At 38.4% G+C, this 20,842-nt stretch overlaps 1 protein-coding gene and 1 long non-coding RNA gene across 2 annotated transcripts in view; one reads left to right on the top strand and one right to left on the bottom strand.

Annotated features, from left to right (window-relative positions):
- LOC137841211 (uncharacterized) overlaps nucleotides 1–20,842 on the top strand; it is a 37,048-nt gene that overhangs the window by 4,073 nt on the left and 12,133 nt on the right. The window contains exon 3 of the long non-coding RNA XR_011088488.1: nucleotides 7,747–7,922. This is a non-coding gene — a long non-coding RNA (uncharacterized lncRNA). The remainder of the gene's footprint in view (nucleotides 1–7,746; nucleotides 7,923–20,842) is intronic.
- Nucleotides 16,153–20,842, bottom strand: part of MAPK1 (mitogen-activated protein kinase 1) — a 37,007-nt gene continuing 32,317 nt past the window's right edge. The window contains exon 9 of the mRNA XM_068653893.1: nucleotides 16,153–20,294. The gene's annotated coding sequence lies outside the window, so the exon portion shown is untranslated. The remainder of the gene's footprint in view (nucleotides 20,295–20,842) is intronic.

Raw genomic sequence — 20,842 nt, 5'->3', positions numbered from 1 at the left:
CCCCTGATCTCTGAAAGAGTAACGGTTATTATAAGCTATCCCAAGCTGCTCTGAGGACTTTAGATCATATCCAACATCTGAAAAGACAGAACTATTCCAAACCTCTGAAAGTGGGTGGGTGATTCTGAAAGCAGAGGGGGGTAGGTCGTACCTCCAGTGAGATATGCCTGGACTGTACACAAGAATCAGACAGCCCTTTATCATGATGAGACTGGAAATGGCATATCATCAGTTTTGTAGCTATTCACTCCTGGTGAGTAAATTATACAGTGTAGTGGAACATTTGAATCTCAATTTAGCATGCAAATAAGAGTGGCAACACAATAAACCAGCACAACAACACATACAAACTAATTGCTCTTTATGAGGACTATAGTGGTTTAAAGCACAAATCCAGATGTCAGCATGCATTGTCTGTATTTATCAATAAAGAAACCAGAAGCTACATTTCTCTAAGGCAAAAGGAAAAGGTAGTAGAATTAAAAGAATAATAGAAGCTTTTTTGATGTACATATATATTGTAAAATCCACCGTTATGTAGGATTGTCATCTCCTTCATGTAGCTCCAGACTCTGGCTATATTAGGCAGCTATTACATATCTGAGAAGTTAAACCTGTGTTTTGTGAGCTGTAGAAAACTAGAAATTCATTTTCTGTTGATACATGTTTTGTATAAATACATTCTGCATATGCTTGCCTATATATGCAGAACAGTTGGCTAAAGGCAGGGATTCAAGCTTTTTCTGTTTAGGATTTGTTTAGTTTCTTTCTTTCTCTCTTTCTGTCTCTCTCTGTCTCTCTCTTTCTCCTTCCTCCATGAGGTGTGTTTCTCATTTTAAAACCTAAACTTACACTTCCATTCTCATCTTATATCCTGTCTAGATTAGGGCATCCAGCACAAGCATACTGTAATTTCACAGATAAATAGGATCAAAGGGACCACTGCAACTTGTTGTGAGTTAGAAGCCATGTCACTTGCCATTATATTACTCATCATTTAAACCAGAATGCAGAAGCACAGAATCATAGGACAACCATCAGGAAAACATCCTGGAGCATCCTGTCTCAGTTCACAAATTAATTTGTTGTTCCAGTCATTAATTACTCTAAGCAATAAAAGATATGCATGCTATTTTTCCGTTCAATGTATTTGGTTTTATCTTTCAGCTCTCTATTCCTTCATCCATAAGACTAGAGACAATAAAACTTAGTATACACCTCCTTTTGGGTATAGCTTTTTATAAAACACATTTTTCAATTTATGAGTTGTTTCTACATCTTTTCTCAGATCATCCTCCAAGTTATCAAATGATTTCTTGAACTGTGGATTCCAATAGTCAAACACAGGACTGTTCTTTACCTTTTCTGACAGCCTGATGATCATATCTATCTGTTTGGCTAATTGCCAAGTGCTAATTTGATTCTTCATTAGGATCCCCAAATGCATTTCAGAATTGATGTTCTGACTTCAAGAACATGAATACTTTCTTATTCTCATCTTTCTTTCTAAGCAAGCAGATTTGCGAAGTTTAAAGCCCAGAGAACACTTATAGAGATGGAAATACACTTTTGATGAATCTTTTGCTTTCCCTGAATTGCAAATAGCATTTCAGATACATCAGAGATGCTGATTTGAATTTATTTTTTGAGTTGTAAAAACACTTTCAATAACTTACTAGGAACTTACAGCAAAGTTGTTCGAGTAGCTTAAATGCAAATTAGATTTGAAAAATCATTGCCTTTAAGAGAGTATATACAAAATGGACTTCTGTGAATAGATAACATGGTAATTAGTCTAATAAAAATGCTAGGCCACCCCAGAGACCTATTTAAAAGAACCCCCCGCCCCGTTTCTCCCCTGCCCCCACCCCCCACTAGATTCTTTCTTTTCCTCAAGTCACTTAATTTTATAAACCCACGGAGAATGCAACTGAGTCCAAAGGCTACCTTAGGTCAGTGTCAGGAAAAAAGCATCACTGATTTATAGCTTTCTTGATCAGATTAGATGCAAGAGTTTCATTTGTTGGATGGATTACTTTGTATATGAATTCTTCACCCCAGCTACCTGGTTTTGGTTTTCTCCAGTGCGATCTCAGTAACTGTGAAAAGTGAACAATCCTCTTAAAGATGCTGATACTACTGAAATACCGAGGGAGACAAAGTAACACATAACGTTTTCTTCAACTGGGAAGATGCGCCTGCTACTGTACTGGCTCCACCTTGTGGCCGATCTCGTATTTATTTTTTTAATAGATGTCTGAGTCAACTTCTTAAAAACATTCTTACATAATTATTGATAGATAAATATGTGAACTTCCTTTATAACTTTTAGAACAAATGGGTTGAATGTTTCCGATAACAGAGAAATAGGGAGACAAGTTAAAGACAAGATCAGTGGATGCATTGTGGGAGGAGAACTGGGAGGGACAGTGGGTGGAGCGACGGATCACAGGTATCCGGGGTGGTCGCGTGTGTGGGTATAAGAAGCAGTGCTACGCATCAATAAATTGGCACTTGAGCTAGACACGTGCGTGTCTGTCTCTGGTGTCCCTGCTCGGGGAGCAGACGTCCAGGCAGCCAATCGATGTTGTCTCTCGGGCTGGGGTAGCACGGAGAGAGGCAACATGCATCACCTCTTTTCCAGTATAATGCTGTCAATCACAGTATTTGATTACAGAATCACAGAATTGTCTAGGTTGGAAGAGACCTCAAGATCATCGAGCCCAACCTCTGACCTAACACTAACAAGTCCTCCACTAAACCATATCCCTAAGTTCAACATCTAAATGTCTTTTAAAGACCTCCAGGGTTGGTGACTCGACCACTTCCCTGGGCAGCCCATCCCAATGCCTCACAACCCTCTCAGTAAAGAAGTTCTTCCTCATATCCAACCTAAAACACCCCTGGTGCAACTTTAGCCCATTCCCCCTCATCCTGTCACCAGGCATGTGGGAGAACAGACCAACCCCCACCTCGCAACAGCCTCCTTTAATGTACTTATAAAGAGCGATAAGGTCACCCCTGAGCCCCCTTTTCTCCAGGCTGAACAAGCCCAGCTCCCTCAGCCGCTCCTCGTAGGACTTGTTCTCCAGACCCCTCACCAGCTTCGTTGCCCTTCTCTGGACTCTCTCAAGCACCTCGATGTCCTTCTTGTAGCGAGGGGCCCAAAACTGAACACAGTACTCAAGGTGTGGCCTCACCAGAGCCGAGTACAGGGGGACAATCACTTCCCTAGCCCTGCTGGCCACACTGCTGCTTATGCAAGCCAGGATGCCGTTGGCCTTCTTGGCCACCTGAGCACACTGCTGGCTCATATTCAGCCGTCTATCAACCAATACTCCCAGGTCCTTCTCCGCCAGGCAGCTCTCCAACCACTCCTCTCCCAGCCCACAGCTCTGCTTGGGGTTGTTGCGCCCCAGGTGCAGGACCCAGCACTTGGCCTTGTTGAACTTCATACAGTTGACCTCGGCCCATCCTATCCAGATCCTCCTGCAGAGCCTTCCTACCCTCGAGCAGATTTACACGCACACCTAACTTGGTGTCATCTGCAAACTTACTGAGGGTGCATTCAATCCCCTCATCCAGATCATCCTCCTCGTTACAGAAGCTTCGGTAAGGCATCGTGAGAGCAAGTATCTGTCAGTACTTTTGAACCCCAACCTGCAGTAATATTGCTGTTCAGCATTGAACTTGGTATGGCCAGTGAAATGATCTGCAGCTAAGCTTTAAGAACTGCCTAGATTTTCTGCCAAAACATAACCACAGATCTACTGTTGTTTAAATTGGCAGCATTTTTTTTTTTTTTTGCTTCTCCGATGCAAATATTTTTTGTCTGGTTGCCATTAAATAAAATGCTAGCATCCATACTGAAGAAAAAGCAGACACCTTTCAGTCAGTCTCTTGCCTGTAGAGCTTATCTTGCCATCCCTGAACCTGAATAAGTATGTTCAGTAACTGCCCTGATTTGACTGCTTGACCACACAAACCACAAACTTGGCATAGAAAAGGAAAAAAGACACAGCAGAAATTACAGAAGGTAGCCAACATCTGAAGTCAATGACCACATCATAGGCCCTTGTTCATAACTCAGTTATACAAGGTTATATTTTAGTGTATAGCACAACTACATATTTTCTTCAGTGAGTAGTTCACTTTTGGCACCTTCAATGTTGGCAACAGGAAGGCAGTGACCAGACAGGGTATGCTGGATTTGCTGTTCTGTTGTATATCACCTTGTCTATTATTGGACAGCGCTTCTAAGGGTCACATGAGAAACCAAGAAATTGCATTCATCTCTGTTTAGAAATATTGTCAGAGATGCAAGATTGCAGAGATCGAGAGCACACAAATTGTGTTTCGAGAAACTGGTCCAGTCAGTTAGTTGCTAGGTATTTGACAGTATGGGACTAGCTGTGCATGCATTTTGGCCATCTTAATATCAGAGATGTATCTGTGATCCATATGATGTGGAAACAAAGCAAGTCCCTCTTTCAAAGGAGTTGCAGGTCCCAGGAAATTATTCCTGGCAAGGAGAATCTCTTGATAAGTCATGTAGACTATCCATGATATCCATAGGTGAATAACAAAGCAGCCTTACCTTTTAATGTGTGTCAAACTAGAGCATGTTCTATATCTAGATTTCCATTTTATGTTCCCATAGACATGCTCAAAAATCTGAAAATATATGCAGGTTGGCAAGGCTGGCACATAGTGAGTTAATAGTATTGAAGTCCCACTCCTTCTGCTGTACATCATATCCATTTCATAAATCAAATTTGCTTACAGCTGCGGTACAGTTTTATATGAAGAAATCCTTGCAAGATGTTGTACCAAGAAAAAATATTTGCATTAAATAAGTGTGTTGCTTGGTCAGAAGGCGCTATGCACACAGTACACGCTGTGCTATGTACTGTGCCACACAGCTACTGAATACTTATTTTGTTCTGCTCTGGTAGCTACATGTTTGTCAAAATGTTTTCTGAGCCTGGCACAGTCACCGGTTCAGCTTCTAGCACAGTGAGGCAGCACAGTGAAGGGGGCAGGACGGGAAGGGGAAGACCTGCCTGTAGCAAAGGGGGCTCTAACCTTTAAAGCCACAGCATGGCTTGTGTTTTGAATGACTGGAACAAGGGTGGGAGGAAACTATAAAAGGCTATCTTACATCTGCTTGAGACAGCAGCAACCAGCACTAAACATGAAAGCTGCCAGGCATATGTCATAGTGTGCAATAACAATTCCTTAAAATAAAACCAGAGGGAATGCTGCTGCTTCATGTTCTGCAGTGTGCCAGGGTAGGAGGAGGTTGGCTGGTAATACAGGGTTGAAATGCAAATATTGCAATGCCATGTGAATTGGTACGTAAGTTTTGGAGATGTTGATACTCTGGTGTTCATTACTGAAATCCGTTTTGTATCCTGGATTCTGCTGTTGTGCTCCCAAGTATCCTCATCAAATCACTGTTCAGCCATACTTTTTGCAAGAAATTAAAAAATACTCACATTCCAGTGCCTTATTTCTGGGGAACCTCAAATCTTTGGGCTCTAAAAAAAGTCACTCAAGACTTCTGCATGGCTCAGTAAGGCACGAGACAGGACCAAACCTGCTGCTCAGGCAGGAGCACACAAGTACAAGTCAATGTAACTCACATTTAATCACAAAAGTGGTATCTGCTTTTTTTGTCAGCTCAGAGAATTACACAGTATGTGGAGTACCTTTCTGAGCTGGGTGCAAAACAGTGAATAAAAACATTGCAAAGCATTCAGAATCACCGCTAGAACCAACAAGATACCCTGAACGTTAGTATCCAGAAACTTCCTGCAAGATGCTTTTCCATGACTACAAATAAGATTTTGCAATTCCTTGGATATAATTACAAGAAAGAGACCAAAAGGGGATTTTAAACCACAACAACAGCTTAGTAATTTTTCATATAATCAAACTCCAATCCTGTTTTCTCTGTTGCAAAAAAAAAATGGCTATCCTTTATCCTGAATTACTTTTTTGATACTTATGTCAGTACGTATGAAAAGGGGTGGAAAGGTAAGGAGACATGAAGAACAGATTGTACAAAGTTTGACAGTCATAACTAGCATAATACTATTCATTAATATTTATATTAAGAAAGCACCCAATGTTTCACCATGCTTCTGTGCCTCATTCCCTAACAGAGTGTTATACTTTATTCCTTTATTCGTAGGTGGTTGGAATTGCTTAGACCTATACCAGAAACTAGAAAAAGGGGGGGGAGGAGGGTGATCAAATCAGTCCTCATCCCACAAAATTTTCTTTTAATCCTCATATTTACTACCTTGACCAGTCATACTGCACACACATTATGACTCTGCCTGCTTAAAAAAAAAAAAAAAAAAAGACTACCACCAAAAAACAAATCAACAAACCACCACACAAGAACATAAATCATTCACTCACCGTTTTGAAGTGAATGGAACCCTAAACAGTTGCTAGGTTAGCCTTTGATAACCATTAGAGCTACAGTTCTACAGAATTTATACAATTTTTTTTTAGAACATCCTTAAGTGTTATCATCATATTTTTTGCTATTTAATAGTCATGTTTAACAGTCATTCAGCAAGGTTATTTATATAAATGATATTCGTAGCTACTTTCCACCAGCAGATGGCACAATTACAGGTCCAACAGTTCTACAATTCCTGGAATATGCAGGAGAGCTTTGAAGTACGTAGGTCTAAGCTATAGTTATGCTTTTCCTTTAACAGCTTTTATTAGGGTTTTCATGGAGACAAGGCTTCTAGTGGGAGGCTGAATAAAACATATTATTATGTCTTTTCTAGGGCAATTTTATCTCCATTCTTTTTTGCTCTCTGGATACCTCATAGCCCTGTTACAGACAAAATGAATAATGAATGTTACATGAAATGGCTTTTAATTTCTAGAATATAGATTGTGTCTATGTGTAAAGCCCAGTGCTTGAAAAGTGCAAATGGGTAGCCCAAGAAGAATGGTATCCTAGCCCGAGAGCAGGAACAGCACACACTACGATGGTGCATCCTTCTCCTGTGTGCTCCAGCCAGGATAATCCTTGATGGTGCCAGGAAGGGCAGCCTGTACAGCACAGAGGGGCTTATTGTTTGCATCTCCACAGTAGCTAAAGGCTCTGTACAAACATAAACGACATTCTTTGCTAACACTGTCTTCCAGTCAAAACAGAAAAAGAATGTTGTGAGGAGCAACACCCTGTATAGCATACAGGTGAACATGACTGAAGTATGGGTAAAAATAAAAGTGAAATGGTAAATTCCATGCCCAAGTCTCTGACTCTAACAGATGCTGTATTTCTTAAGACCTGCAAAAATCAGCAGTGTAAGACACAAGCAAGTAAGAACTAAAGATCTACAAAATCCTCCTCTTTCTGAGTAGGTCTTCTTTAGCCTTGTGCAGTCCAGAGGCAGGCAGGTCACCACATCTTCACTGTGATCATCAGGGGTTGGACCAGATAACCTTCAGAAGTTCCTTCCAACCTGATTTTTTCAATGATTATCTGTGTTAGCCTGACATACATTTGACAAAAGCTATCATATAACTGCAAAGAATTACAAAAAGATCTCAAAATAATTACTGGCTAAGCCATAAGAAATACAAATAAAATTCTAAGTAGACAGTTCATTAAACCTATGAAATAGGAAAACATTTCTGAGCAATAAACTCTGCATGTTCAAGAAAGCATTCTGGCAAAATACACTCGCCTTGTTCTTACATTCTCCCTAGGCACCCACTGCTGGCCCACGTCCCCTTTAGAGTGCCCATTCTTCAGCTAAGGCCAGGCATTAATCCAATTCCAGGACAATGTTTAAGCCTTCCCAACAGGATGGTCTGAAGAAGAACAACGGATTACAAGAGACGACAAATTGAAAAACGGTAAAATCTCTGGAAGGGCACACCAGGTAAAGCACCTCTGGCACCACCTCTTACTTGGGGAGGGAGACAGGGCACTGGGGTGGTCATATTTTTGGACTGACCTAATAAAACCCCATGGCATCAGAAAAAAACACTCAATAGCATCATAACATCTGCCGACTACCAATCTCTGGAAGCTGCCAGCCTGTGGTATAGTTGCAAGTACGATATGGGGATTGTGTTTGTAGGAGAGCACAAGCTGGGTTTATGTATCCATTTTCTTCAGGCTTTTTAGATATTAGCTAACTCCTCACTACACAAGTAGCTGCAAAGGGTATACAAATGTACTTATTATTCCTGAACAGACCAGATAGTGATTTTGTCATTATTACTAGTTTACTTGAAGATTCTAAAAATAATCCAGGGCATAGAAGCGTGCACTTGAAAAGCAAATAAGGTTTTCCCTCCTCCAAATTCAAGTACGGTTAGCAGGCAATAGCAATGTAGGATCACTGAAATGTGGTCTTTTTTTTTTTTCCTACAATGAAAATGACTAGGCATTCAAGTGATTCATACATTTAAGTAAAAACAAAATACACATATGCAAAATTTCAGTGCTTTAACACAAAAATGTCATCATGAATCCATTCTCAGTGCAAATGAATGCCACGGTAATACTTGAATATCTGGAATAAGCAATTTAAGAGCTGAAATAGCCTCTCTTGGTTAATTAATTGCTATCTTTGTTTGAGGAGGTGTGTGGCAATTTGCAGATAGCAATGTTTATACAAGAAATGCCACAAGCTTCATTGTTGCTGCCCACCTCTACCCACAAAAACACTTGGGTTATAATCATCACCTTCAGACAAACTCTGTTACACACAAGGATTTCATTCACTCAAGAGGATTACTCCTAAGACATTTCTGTTTTCTAGTACCTGTTTGTTTGTAGTTTGGTTGCTTTTTGTGTGTCAGATTCCATTCAATAGCTGTCATGGGCATAATATTTTATTCTGAGAAGCACTGCATTTATTTTGAGCATGTTTATTCTCTGAACTAAATATTTAGTTTGATATGCTTGCTGTAAATAGGCTCAATTGCCCCTTAAGGTAAAAGGCCACAAGCTACAGTGTCACAGCTCCTGCTTTGAGAAACAGTTTGATCCATCTTAAGTGGAACAGTTTCCAGAGAAATGTTTCCACATGGTATTTGCCTCTTAATTAATCTAAATCCCTTAAAAAGAATCAGGCTCTCAAGGACTGTATGTCACAGCTGCAGAGAAGCATATTTAGAGGGAAGAATAAGGTGAAGAATTAGGTGAAGAGCAGCTGAAAGCTAAGGAACAGGAACATTGGCATATCCTGTCAAAGACATGAGCAACACTGAAAGGTCATTTCTTTCTCTCTACTTTAAATGACTGATGTAAAAGGAAAGCAATATTCTTAATTACTTAATAAAAACATGAAGGGAAGCTGTAGTCTAAAATAAATGCATTAATACAGTCACTTTCAACAGAATATGGCTGGCAGTGTCTTAAGTCTGGCCCAAAGTATTGGATATCCACATCTTGAAATTACTTGTTCTTTGCTCATATGCTTAGTGCTATTTAAATTCTGAATATAGCTAACAGTATTAGACAGCATCACATTGTGTTTTTTGGCTCACCAGAGTTGCAACTCTTTTCTGCTTTTCTCCTCCTGAGCAGTTCCAAAACAACTCCAAACTACATGCTGTGCAAGTGCTGCATGATTGCCACTAGAGCTCTGTTGCCCATTCCTTCAAATAACTGTGCTTGCACTGCAGAGCATTAGCACAATTATTTTTTCAAAAGGAATGCACCAAACATTTTCTAAACCTTAATTTTGCTAAAAAAATTTTTTTTTCAAATTAATACACTCAATGACCATCACCACAATACACAAGACAGGCAAAACCCTTCTTGATAGATCTCTCTGTCAAGTCCATTGTACAAAACAAAGCCTGCATAGCCAAAGGTACTAAAAACCTTGGCTAGTACCATCTCACAAGGAAGCATCATTTTACCTTACAAGAAAATGATCTATTGACTGTCCTCAGAGGAAAATAATAATAATTGATTACAAAATCAAAGCTGGAGTGAATACTGCTTCCAGGTGAATGCAAACAGTGGCAGAGAGGAAAATCTAATTACTCACAGACAAAGAAACAGCATTCAGTCTGCACTGACAGGAAAAGAAAAAAAAAAAAAAAGGATGAAGCAATAAGGAAATGGAAGAGAAAACTGCAGGGGATGATTCCATAGGGATGCTGTGATGGAAGGAACAGCGTCAAGGACCATGTATTTCAAAGAGCTGATCCCTCTGCTTCCCCTTCCAACTCAGGTATACCTTTCTAAAAAGGCCTATTTCCCTGGTAAGGATTAGAAAGACACTTTTTACCTGCATATGTAAAAGACAACTGACTGCAGCCTCAGGTATTTGGGAACAGCAAATCTCTTACCTCTGCAGCACCCCAGGAAATTCAGCCATTTTAATGTTTTCTTAAAGCATGCTGTAGGATTGACTAAGGGATGCATCCATCCCCCAAAGAAATGACACAAAAATCCTTAAGTATTATCTACTGCTGTACTAAGAACAGGCCATCCACAACACATGCATACATGAAGGCAAATTGCTTGGAAATGCTTAACATCTGACTGCTGATTAGATCACCTCAGGACTGCTTTCTAGAAGGGGATATTGTTTATAAACACATCCCCATCAGCTCCTAGCAGTGCCTGCCATACCTTTCCTCCTTCCTGCACACCTCTGGACCCAGCCACCCAGCACTTGGTGCTCTATTTCTGACTGTTGCATACCAACCATGAACAAAATGCAGCAGGGGAGCATATCTTTTATGTTTTTAACTAAAGCACAGCACTTTGTCTTCTCTACACCGCTCAGAATGCTACCAATTCTTCCACCAGTCTCTCAGTTAGATAGGAAGAGAGTCCTTTACTGGAGCTGATAAGCTCCAAGGACAAAATCCTACAACAGCAAGTTTCCTATCTGCTTCCAACCATAAATAATTTTGTTTTCCACTTGCTTTGTGAATTATTAGAGATATTTACCTAAAATGTATTATTACTCCACTGACAATCAGTTTGACATAAGTGTTGATTTACTGTCTTCTAGAAAATTATGTTGCAAAGTCACTGTGTAGAAATAATTGCTGTCATGCCATAGTTTCCTGGAACTTGTTACTAGAACCAGACTGCTTTAAGTGCAATGTGCAGGTCCTTCAGGAAAGTGCAGTTAAGATTTAGAGCTAAGGTAACATCACACGTTTACAGAGCAGCACCACAAATAACTTGACCATGTGTTTACAGTAATTTTATTTACAAGTTACCACATGACACCTGTAGTACTACAGTTTTTGTAACACCATTAGCAGTAAAATAAGTCACATCTAAAGAGTAGGAGACAGCAGAGAAAAATGTGCACACAATGCAGAAAAGCTATTCAGTTATGACTGAAAGTAGGTATTTTTCTACAGACTCTGAAAGCAAGGAGGAATATACGTGTTGAAAAGAGCAAGTTCTTCACCCCTGTTATTTCTACATTTTTTTTATTTTTTTATTTTTTTTTTTTACAGTGATACTTCAGTATGATGAGTACTACACACTAGTACTCAGATGCAAGTGGTGGGGAGATAACTATCTTAATACCTTGTCCTTTTGAGCACCCAGAAAGGAAAAGCAAACCTTCCCTCTTTTAAAGGAAAGTTATCCAGGGCAGATTTACTTGCAGAGCCAGTAGTGCAAAATCGCTACTGAGGGGTGAGGAGGGACAGAACTTAAGACTAGAGAGTTCCCATGCATTGCATATTGCCTGTGAGTTCTCATCTGGTCTGGAGTTAAGTAGTTGGTGAGCAAAACCAGTTGCAGCATTCCACAAGTCTTTTTACAGTGCCATGATCTAATAAGGCTGAGCGTAGCTTAGCAGAATCCCAAAATCGAGCAGAGAAAAAAGCCCTTCTGCTGTTTTATAATCCTTGGCTCTAACGATGCTGGTGTTGAGCCTGGGCCTTTCTCAAGAGGAAAAACGTGGAGGAGCATTTCTGAAGAAACTCTCTAGTTCTAGATGTATTCTGATGATAAGAAAATAACCTTATTGCAGCATCAGATGCAACCCTTTTCTGCTTCAAAGTACAGCAGCAGCTTCCAGAAAGCAAACATGGTATTCAGAATGCATCCTGCCCTGCCCCCCTTACCCCACCCACCCCCCACCCCCCCCCAAAAAAAAGGAAAAAAAAAGCAAAAACACACACAAAAAAAAGCAAAACAAAAAAACAACTATCTTTAATAGCCTGGTGCAACTGTCAATGCACAAAATCCATGCTAGTGGCAACTGCTGAAAAAACAATGAAATAAAAGCTGCACAGTAATAATTATTTCCACTACTAACTACACACAGGATATATTGCTTTTGGTACAATGCCATTTATTGTCACAAGAAGAAAACCAGTGATTACGCTGGGCACACATGAATTATGCAGACCTTTGCCATGCTGGAATAACAGCATATTATAGTTAGAGAAATGTCATCAAGTCAGCTGTAAAAACAGCTTAATACAGTTCTCCCAGCATACCAAACCACCCTCAAAAACAAGTTTATAAATTAAGCTTAAGCTACAAAAGAATACTTAAGAAACGACCATTTGTTTTTTCTTTAATCCCCACCTTTGTCCTGAGGACCGCATATACACTGCACATGAGAGCAAACAGAATTAAACACAGCTACAGTGACACCAACAACGTTCATGTATGTACTTTTGAGTGTGTGAACTGGCCTGCAGAAGTTTGTTCCCTCCACATTTGAGGCCTACTTATTCAATGAACCTGTAAAAGTGTATACAAGAACTAGCAAAGCTTAAAAAAAAAACAGAACACGTTAAAAAATCTGTTTTGAACTTGAGTCTAAGATGTGTCAACTAAAAGCTAGAATATTTGTGAGTTTTAACACTTCTAGGAATATAGAAAGGTTTTTTTTAGCCAAAATTTTATCTCAAGTGCTAGCTATTGAGACTAAAGGTGAGTTAGGAGAAAGGCTTGACTAAAAAACCTTCCCCTGAATTGTTCCACTCACTTGTGATATAATCAGTTCACTAAGTCTCAAGCCAAAATTCTGAACATTCAGCATTTTTGCATTTTCAGTTTTAAGGCAGAAAAACATCTTCGGAAGAAGCCATTTAGTTTTAGATATACGAACAAAAGTAGAAGGTACATCTTAAGTCTTTTTCAGTAATAGCTTATTATTATTATTATTTTAAGTATGCTATTCTCTTACAGCTTTGGGTTTTACTATTTTGAAATAGAAGTGTGAAAGAACACATCCTATTAGAGAGACTGAAACAGCTTTCCATTGTTATTTCTGGGTTGTGTGTTCAAGTTTGGCATTAAAATTGTAAGGTGGAATTAACACATTACTGTACTGTGCAACACCTTCGCTGGTGCTACCCCAGGCATTACAGTGACCGCAGGAGGGGAACTGCATTGTGCTGTGCAAGTTTTTTCCCTAAAGCCAGTGGCTGGAGTGTTACCAACAGGCCATAAGTCAGCTGCCTGTACCCAGGGCCCAGCTCCATGAAGCACAGCTGGGTCTGTGGCTCAGCTTTACAGAAAAGAAAAAAAAAACAAACAAAAGTGGAGTTGTGAGACTGTATGCGAACTACAGCCAGCAAAAGAAAGAAAAGAACAGAAGTCGTAGCAGTTGAAGTACTTGGGAGAAAAATGCCATCATGGAACCTATAAACCCTGAGGAAGAGAAGCATTGCTGGAAGACAGTAAAAACTCAGCAAGATTAAAGGTCAGCTCAGTCCAAGCAGCAATGGAAGGAAACAGAGTAGTAGTATTTCACTTGACAAGCTAATACAGTTGAGTGTCATACAAATGAAGACTCACAAGATAAACAAGAGTATTTAACTCAGTGTTTTTAGATGAGAAAATGCTGGAAACCCAACATGCTGTCAAGGTATTTCTTGCTCTTTCCACAGAATCGGAGAAAAAAATTAAGATTCCTTTGACCAGCTTTCCTTCACAAACATAAGCTACTTGTAAGCATGTGTGTTACAAGGAAAATGAGAGGCAATTTTAGAAAACTAGCAAGAGTTTTCTAGCATTCACAAGGTATTAAAAAAACTTTGGAGTCAAAAAGGGAAAAATTTGAACCAGAGTCTGTTGAATCTCAGGCTGAAGTTCCTAACAGCAATAAAGAAACCCAGTGGAATGGGGTTTCACATCACATCTTACGTAAATGCATTGTCCCTTTCTGTTCCTTGTATGTTTTTTTATTGCCTTCCCAGAAATCAACACAGTTACCAGGTCACACGCTATGCTTTCAACAGGAAGAATCTCAGGAGACCTTCCAGTTTTTATGCTTACCTCTTCAATGGATTTACATCAGTTTAATTAACACGACTAGTAAAATGTTATCACCAGAACCTCATGAATCCCACAGATTTTTGGAACAACTGAGAATTCCGCTTCACTTTGAATGAAGATGACAGAGAAAAGTAAATTGGTGAAATAGCAAGACATACTGAAAAAATGGACAAAGTTGTGAAAGAGTTGTGAAAGATACCTGAAGTTGTGTGAGTAATTCATAAAATGGAAAGATAAAGGGTTTACAGAACAATTCTCATATCTAACTTCCAAGATTAGCATTCACATGAACACAGCATGAGCAGAGCTACATTTGAACACTGGTCACCTCTTGCACTTGTACGAGTGACTGAATGTAGTTTTGCAGAGTAACCAAAGCCTTCTCAGAAACCAGAGTTCAAGCTGCAGAACTCTTCTGAAGCTGAGTTTCATGTGCGACAGAGCAAGATAACCATCAACAGAAATGGCATGTAGCGATGTTATGAAAGTTTTTAAGTCTCCTACACTTATTTTTTAAGCTTGTCAAGTGTTATGTATATGCAAATTAGTAACAAGAATAGCAAAATAAAACATACAGAACACAGAAGCACGCATCTTTGGTCTGCAGAGAAAGTACTGGCATCAGAGACATGGCTTATATTTGAAAGCAGTTCCTCACATGCCTTTGTATTTGAGTGCGCCATCTCCCCCAGCTCTGGGGGCTGAGCTTCCAGGGCACTCTAACTACAACAGCCCAGCCCACAAGAACAGACCCGAGTACCCACCTATACAGTCTTTGACCCCAGGAGTTTAAGATTGCCCATTACACTTCAAGCTCAGGGATAAAAAGGCTCAAAGGATCAACGTCAGATTCTGGTGGAACACAGAAAATATGTGTATTTTAACTAACCCCACTTAAACAAGCATTACAAGAGTGCTAATCAGCAGCTTGTCAAAACCTCCAGTGTGACACGCTGCAGTTTTGTTACATCTTGAAGTAACTCACTGAAATACGTATGTTGCAATCCAATGTACTGCTGGCAGGAACAAAAAGACAAAGGCAGCTCAGTCAGTGAAAAAGAACATGCATAACCCTATCTATAGCCAAATTAAATTCTGTAATATTCTGGAAGAAAAGGCATTCGCTGCTGTGAAAGCCAGAGAGGGGACGGAGAGATGAATTTTAACGAGCCAGTTTTCAGAGTTGTCACAGACCTGTCAGTTACTGATAAACACTTGTTAGTTTCAGGTCACGTTTTTTCTGTTTTCATATTAATTACAGAAGTTTTTAGCTGCCATCATCCAATTACATCTTTTAAGACCTCAGTTCTTTGGCACAGCTTGATTTTAGGCTTAAAAATACAAAAATAAAAATAAAACCCAGATAAAGCCCATTACAACGATGTAACAGTGCGCTGCTCCCAGACATCACAGAAAGTTTCAAACCTTGGCCTGAGAAGAACCTTTTTCATAGCTAAGTGAAAACATTTGGTTGGTCTATAAGGATTGCTCAAATCATTCTTTTCAAGAATTCCTGGGAAATGGGCTATAGCTATATTAATATCAAGACAGCCAAAACAATCTGTGCTCAATAATTCAATACCAATGGCTTTCAAGACTTTTCTGGCCACAAAGATACAACACTTCTGCTCGTCTGTAAACTTTACCTGTGATTTTTTTGGACAGCTTCCCTAATTTAATTTCAAGCCGGTATAGTCATACACTAAAACAAACACAGTTGTGTATTTTAAAATATTCATGTAGGCTACTTGCTACTACACTGTTCAAGTGACAGTCATTTTTTAGACATGCTAATGTAATACAGTGTATAATTTATAAAACAGCTCATTTTAAAGCGAAATTCAATTCATTTTTATATATGCACAGTACTATGCTGATTTGGTAATACAGGGACACAATTTAATGATTTTCTTTGCATTTGTTTTTACAAGATTCAGATGCCAAAAACAAAACAGAACATTAAGTTACCTGATTTAAAAAAGAAAATCACAAACGTTTACAACATTAAAAGAATAAGACGAAATATAAACCTTTGCTACTTACAATTGATCTATACAGATTAACCAAATCACAAATCTGTCACAATATAAACGTTTAATTGTTACAATGAATAAGAACATACAGAAAATGATTTATTTTTTTAGTTTTTTATATAAAATCTTCCTTTGCCTTTTTCTTAAATTTTAAACTTACCATTAACTAAATTAGCTATGCATGACTTGTGGGGTACATGACTAAGAAGGCACCAACAGTACAAAGCAAAGACAAAGCAGTTTGAGTATTTTAAGAGTGCTCTACACTGATACAACACAAGAAAAGGCAACAATAGTAAGTAATCCAGCTGCAACCTTTAGAAATTTGTTCTAGATTTACAAAGGTAGCCCAACTTTTACATTTCCTCCAATGTTTCACTTAGTTTGATCACAGCACATGCTACAAAAAAAAAAAAAAAAACATTGTAAGCTTCACTTTACTAATGTGCACTTTTCACTAATTTAGTGTCTTGATTTCAATTGTTAACTAAACCATTTTGAACCACAAATGAATTTAAAACTTAGTAAAAGGATTGTTTGGATTTTCTGTTTAAACCACTGCATTTACAAAAATACTTCCCCTAAAATCCGGGTTTACTTGAAGACATTGCTGTACAAATATAAAAGTACTATGCAAGGGACCAAATTCATGAGTATGTTGTATGTATAGACCTATATTTATACCATATCACTGTGCTGTAACAACACAATAAATTTATCAATAACCAAGGACTATATAAACTACACTAACATAAGCAAATATATATTAATAAAGTTTAAATCTATAGTACAGTTGCTCAGCAAACAACTTCGACATGGTATAAATATAACATAGCGTATTACAGTGGGCAGCAACAACAGGTTTTTCTTTTTCTCCCATTCTGTAAGGAAAACCATTCTAAACTCCTTGGGTTTCATTTGGCCACTGCTGAGTTATGTCACCACCTGCTACTCCTGAAAGCTCATAGTGCACCACACCGCTCGGCCCATGTAGTGTGTTGTACACTTCAGACTATATATATATGTAATATTGATGAGGAAGATTCTGGTGACAGTCAGGATAGCAGAGTAAGATGCTCCTTTGCCAAAGCATCCATAAGAAGTTCATGTTTGCATATTTTTCTTCAGCTATAAAGTTGGAATGTTTCGACAATCAACTGTTTACATTCCTCATTCCCAAAACATCTTTACCATGAAATACATGTAACTTCAATTATGAGTTTCAGTTCTCTGCTCTAAAAATACAAAAAGTAGATAAAGGAAAAAAAAATAAATGTAAAATGATGAAATAGCTGACCTAACAGTGTTTTAGGCACCTTCTTTTAAACCATTTTCAAAATCTGACAAAAAAATCATGCTTCTGCACTTGATGCTTTAACAAATTCTGCTTAACAATGTGTACTGAATTCAGTAGAAGATAGATGAATGCAGTTACTGATATTGATGGATGCCAATTTGATTCAGCAGGATAGCTAAGGAAGAAAGCCTGAAAGCACCAGATGTTAGGTAAAGCAAACCCTTGGCTTCTCATCCCGAGAGAGAGATTACAAAAGTAAATCTCCAGCTTCCCCAAAATCCAAAATTAAAGAAAATATTAAAATATTACTGGGAAACAAGGATGAAACAAGCTGCCAAAATTCTTCCTTAATAAATTAAAACTGAGGTGTTACAAACTAATTTCAGTAACAGTCATCTTTCCAACCATGATTCCTGTAGTAATGACAATGGTACAAGTAGCAGAGATTCTAGAAATATTTCAGCTTCTCCAAACCAAGTGAGGAAAGCATTTTGGTAAAGATGTGTAGAAACATCAAAAGAAATTTCTACACTAGTATCAACAGTCAAGTGCATATTTCTTCTGGAGAAATGTTTTTTAGCATAGGTTCCATACCACAATTCAATGATTACTTGTGCAGTGTCCTGATAATGCTCCTAATACGTTCCACGCAACAGAGATTTGTGTACCACAGGAACTTCCTAATCAAAAATGCCCTTTAAGATGAACCCTTGCTTATTAAAAATTAGTTTTGGTAGACTAACACTCAAACTATAAGAAAAGGAAAATTTTGAAATGGAATCTTGTAAGCACCCTTATCTATTGAAATCTAAGTTAATGGCTTTCTTTTCTTTGAAAAACAGACTTAAGTGGTATGAGGAAGCCTGGAGTTATTAACCAGCAAGCATCCTTGTATACTACAGTAGCAATTGAACCTGATTTCCATTCGAACACATTACCCAAGAGGAAACCAAAAACTAATTCTTTATGTTAATGTGAAGATATAAGATTTAAATTTATTTCCAGGAATTACAAGTGCATTTTGTTCATATTAGCAAGCAGTCTATACAATCCATTCTTCACTGCTGCCAAAATAAAATGAGAAAAAGACAGCAGAGATATGAAAAGCTAAAAATAGAACTATTTTTCCTAAGTTATTTGTTGAATAGCATTTCAGTTGAACACAACTCAGAGGTAACAATAGATTTTTTTTTTCTCTCAATCATAGGCATGTGGCACTTAGACAATCATCTTTGCACAGAAAGCTTTAACAGTCATGCGAGGGCACAGTAATTATTTTAAACAAGGCAAATTTCTCACCACAGAGAGCAGTGGGGAAAGAAAAGGAGGCACTGCACTGGAACATAACACCTAGTAAACTCCACATTATACAATTTCAGTAACAAATACTTGAAAAGATCATTAAAAGGTATACAATTTTAAACATTATTTAGTGCTAGCTTTGTTTGGTTGTCCTAACTCAGCATTATCAGAAAAGTTTGATAGTACTTGACAACAGAACAGTACTTCATGTCACGAGCTCATGGAGGCTTGATTACAAATCACCATAGTGTAGGTTGCAAGAAATGAACTTGAGATGCTGACATGCTGTAGGAGCAAAAGTAAATTCAGACTTTCTCATTTAAAGATGCAGTGTTCCTCTCTGCAAGAATTCTGAATGTCAATGATTAGATTAAAATGTAAAACTATCAATCCTCATTTGAAGCATTTCATTGGTATGCAGTATGTAGACTGAGTTTATTAACATCATATTTTGGTTTCTCGCTTACCACAACATTCAGATGCCTTCCACAAAGAAAAGCATTCACCTGTAGGTCATCATGCCATTATGTTCTTTGCTAATCTTCCACCACACGGTGAATAAATATAAGTTGGCGAGCTGCCACTCATTCTCTTTGCACAAGTCTTATAAACACTACTATATGGTATGAACTTTGGAAGTACTACGCCTCCAACATGGTTAAACTTTAAATGATCTCTTAAAAAAGGCAGGGAGAAAAAGTACAAGTTTCGTCAATACATGGAAAAATGTTCCTTAGATGAATTCAATTAAGATGGGTTCCTATGTGGCTATTACGCTGTATAGAATACCTATATGTACAGCACAGGACACCCAAACAAGTGCATAAGCAAGATTAACATGAACACGACTTATGCTGTAATCCATAGCATAATGGTATAAACCCCACTGGATGCTAACCATTTCTATTTAAAAAGGAAGTGCAAAAAAAATCTGGGATGTCACTGACTTAAAGTGCCCTGAATAGTAGCTTTTCTAAAAAAAATGCCAGCGACTTCAGTAAAGTCAGAAAAACATAGTTCATGGTGTAAACTTCTTATCGGTTAATGAATTATCTTCTTGGATATTGATCCAGGAGTGAAAGGAACCACTGCATCTTTCAAACCAGAAAGCAAGCAGTTAAAACACGGCCAGCAGTAGGTGCACTTACAGTACAGTACTGCAACAGGTCAACAATGGGCATTACGCATAGGAGTGTCAATTACAATTCTTCAGGCTTAAAAGATTCATTGAAAGCATGAAAAGCCAAAACTACCAGGAACTGCCCTCCTGAATGGCTCAAAGGAGTTAGTGGATAAGCTGAGAGAGGCCACAAGACATGACCAACAATAAAGAACTGGGAAGAGGAACAGCAACGTTTGAGCATGCCCAGTCCTTTAAGTCCTTGTCCTACAAAAAAGAGCAGAGACATATTTAAGTGAAGAAAGTTTTAACATTGTCTTTCAAAACAGATACATTTTCCTATTTATGGTAAAATATAGTGTGTAAAAACATGAGTCAGCAGTATCAATGCATATTATTTTTAAAAAAGCTTTCCCTGAGAAACTCCTTAACCTAGCAAGTAGCCAGGAGACCAGCTATTTAAAATGTTAGCTTCGTTATCCATGTGGGTTATAACCCTCCAAACACAGGCTGTTCCCTGTGTAAATCCGTCTAAACTCCTAAGTGACACGATATAGAAACATGACTATTAAACAGGAAGATATTTCTACCTTTCTCCAAATGAGTGAACTCGTTATTTATTTGAATAATTGCTTATTTTCACATTGCTTCTTAATTCCAAAAACTACAATCAAAAACTATGACAGGAAATAACACACTGAGCAGAGCTAGCTGATAAAGTGTGGGGCTGGGGAGGAGAGTACAAGTGCACAGGAAGGGACTTGTTACTGTGCAGTCCAAGCCAACTGCTAAGGTCAGGTTTTCACTATGAGGGC

Source organism: Anas acuta, chromosome 17 (genome assembly GCF_963932015.1).
Source record: "Anas acuta chromosome 17, bAnaAcu1.1, whole genome shotgun sequence".
Lineage (NCBI taxonomy): Eukaryota > Metazoa > Chordata > Aves > Anseriformes > Anatidae > Anas > Anas acuta.
This window is presented reverse-complemented; position numbering and strand designations above follow the sequence as displayed.